At 49.0% G+C, this 3,009-nt stretch overlaps 2 non-coding genes across 2 annotated transcripts; both read right to left on the bottom strand.

The window, feature by feature from the left end:
* Positions 1-492: 492 nt before the first annotated feature.
* On the bottom strand, positions 493-564 carry TRNAI-GAU (transfer RNA isoleucine (anticodon GAU)). The gene has a single exon. It is a non-coding gene; the product is annotated as a tRNA-Ile (tRNA).
* A 65-nt stretch (positions 565-629) lies between these two features.
* TRNAA-AGC (transfer RNA alanine (anticodon AGC)) lies at positions 630-696 on the bottom strand. Its single transcript has one exon. It is a non-coding gene; the product is annotated as a tRNA-Ala (tRNA).
* Positions 697-3,009: the final 2,313 nt, after the last annotated feature.

Raw genomic sequence — 3,009 nt, 5'->3', positions numbered from 1 at the left:
CAGTGTAGTATTTGGGGTGATCCAATAGACCCATGAAGAAAAAATCCTGGGGGGGGGAGAGGATGGATTGCGCACCAGAAGTTGTGACAGAAAAACAAGAAGAAGAAGCAGAGGATGAGGAGGAAAGAAGAAGAGGGGGAGGGGAGGAAATTGGGAAAGGAGATTGTAAGCCATTCTGGGACTTCTTCAAGTAAGGAAGGGCGGGGTATAAATCCAATATTAACATATGAAGCTGCCTTCTACCGAATCAGACCCTGGGTCCATCAAAGCCAGTACTGTCTACTCAGACTGGCAGAGGCTCTCCAGGGTCTCAAGTTGAGGTTTTTCACGCCTACTTGCCTGGACCCTTTTTAGTTGGAGATGCCGGGGATTGAACCTGGGACCTTCTGCTTATCAAGCAGATGCTCTACCACAGAGCCACAGCCCCATTCATGGCTCTCCAGGGTCTCAAGCTGAGGTTTTTCACGCCTATTTGCCTGGACCCTTTTAAGTTGGAGATGCCGGGGATTGAACCTGGGACCTTCTGCTTATCAAGCAGATGCTCTACCACTGAGCCACAGCCCCATTCATGGCTCTCCAGGGTCTCCAGCTGAGGTTTTTCACACCTATTTGCCTGGACCCTTTTTAGTTGGAGATGCCAGGGATTGAACCTGGGACCTTCTGCTTGCTGAGCAGATGCTCCACCACTGAGCCACCGTCCCTCCCTTCTTCCTTCCCTTCTTCTCCTCACAACAGACGCCCTTTCATGTAGGGGGGGGGGGCTAAGAGAGCTCTTTCAAGAACTGTTTTGAGAGAACAGCTCAGAGAGAATGGGGACTGACCGATGGTCACCCAGCAGCTGCATGTGAAGGAGAGGGGAATCAGACCCAGTTCTCCAGATTAGAGTCCAGGGGCTCTCAATTGGTGCTGCAAAGGACCGTACTGTCCTCCACACCTAAGATCATCTGAAGAAGTTACTTGGAGAGACCACTTATAGCAGGGGTGTCGAACTCATTCGTCTTGAGGGCCAGATCTGACATAAATGAGACCTTGCTGGGCCGGGCTGGGCTGTAAGATTAGGTAGCAGAGATATAAATTTAAGGACACAAACATGACTAAAGATTTTTTAAAAAAAAAATTAAAATAAGACATGCTTAAAACATTAGCACTTTTTGGTCTTAAAAGTTCCTTTCTTTGTATTTCTCCCATGCGACCCAGGAAACTAGGAAGCTCTGTCTCTTTCCCCCCCCCCCCTCCCTGGGGGACCAGGAGGAGAAGGAGCCTCAGCCAATGGAGAAAAATCGAGGTTTTGCTCTGCAGCTCTTGTGCAATTGAGCAAGTCTTGCAAAGCAAGCTGAGATGCAGAAGGAAACGAGAGAGAGGGAGAAGGAAGCAGATGACAGCCAGTCGCTTGGGGGCCTGATAGGAGCTCTCTGGGGGCCTGGTTCAGCCCTGGGGCCACATGTCTGACACCCCTGACCTATTGATTCTGGGCATGGTGTGCAGCTCAGTTTCTCCTTTCCCACTAAATTCAGGGGGGCCGCAGAAATGCTTTAAGTGGTGTCTGGAGACAGCAAAGGACTGGGTGAGGCTTCAGTAAACAGAAACTTAATCCGGACAAGACGGAAATGTTGTAAGTAGGAAACAAAAGCAGGTGTGGAAACAGGTGTCTCACCTGTTCTTGTTTTATACTTCTCAAGGATCAGGTTTGCAGACGGACACTTCTGGGCTTTGCACGGTCATTAGAGAAGCGGGCATCAGACGTTGCCCCGTATGTCGATCTCCAACTAAGGCGGGACTGCCAGTCGGAGCTTTCCTGGAGAAAGCTGATCTGACCACCGTAACACACACACCTTCCTTGGGGAATGCACAAGCTAGGCAGAACAAAGGCTTTCCCAATCGCACTGGCTTCCGTTTTGTTTAAGAACATAAGAGAAACCATTAGGGTTGCCGAGTCTAATTCCAGAAATATCTGGGGACTTTGGGGGGGGGCGGAGCCAGGAGACACTGGGGGCGGAGCCAGGAGCAAGGTTGTGACAAGCGCAACCGAACTCCAAAGGGAGTTCCGGCCATCGCATTTAATTTAAAAGGGACCGTACACATTTTAAATGCCTTCCCTCCATTAGAAATGATGAAGGATAGGGGCACCTTCTTTGGGGGCTCACAGGATTGGACCCCCCCGGCCCAATCCTTTTGAAACTTGGAGGGTGTTTTGAGGGGAGGCATTGGATACTATACCGAAAGTGCCTCTACCTCAAAAACCCCCCTGTAATCTAGAATGCTGGTTGGAATACAGGTATGAGAAACAGTGTTGCCTCTAGGCTGAGTTAGCGTGAGCTAGCTCACAGTTTTTAAACCTCTGGCTCGCACCGTTTTGTCCTAGCTCAGGAAAAATGGCCCCAGAGCGAACTAGTGGATGAAGTAGCCAGAACATTCCCTCACAGCTTTAATGCCAGCTGCTCACAAAGTAGAATTTTTGTTCTCAAGGCTCCACAACTTAGAGCCGGGGCACCAAACTCATTTGTTATGAGGGCTGGATCTGACATAAATGAGAGCTTGTTGGGGAGGCCATGGCAGGTTGGGCTGGGCCACGTGTATACCTATTTAAGACTAGGTAGCGGAGATAAACTATATAAAGGACACAGACAAGATATTGCATGGTATGGAGAAAGCAGAGAAAGAAGTACTTTTCTCCCTTTCTCACAATACAAGAACTCGTGGGCATTCGATGAAATTGCTGAGCAGACAGGTTAAAACGGATAAAAGGAAGTCCTTCTTCACCCAAAGGGTGATTAACATGTGGAATTCACTGCCACAGGAGGTGGTGGCGGCCACAAGCATGGCCACCTTCAAGAGGGGTTTAGATAAAAATATGGAGCAGAGGTCCATCAGTGGCTATTAGCCACAGTGTGTGTGTATGTATAAAATTTTTTGCCACTGTGTGACACAGAGTGTTGGACTGGAAGGGCCATTGGCCTGATCCAGCATGGCTTCTCTGATATTCTTATGTTCAGACAAACACAATTAAAT

The sequence above is a fragment of the Heteronotia binoei genome, unplaced genomic scaffold (assembly GCF_032191835.1).
Source record: "Heteronotia binoei isolate CCM8104 ecotype False Entrance Well unplaced genomic scaffold, APGP_CSIRO_Hbin_v1 ptg001952l, whole genome shotgun sequence".
Classification (NCBI taxonomy): Eukaryota; Metazoa; Chordata; class Lepidosauria; order Squamata; family Gekkonidae; genus Heteronotia; species Heteronotia binoei.
Note: the sequence above shows the minus strand (reverse complement) of the source record. Positions and strands in the feature narration are given on the sequence as shown.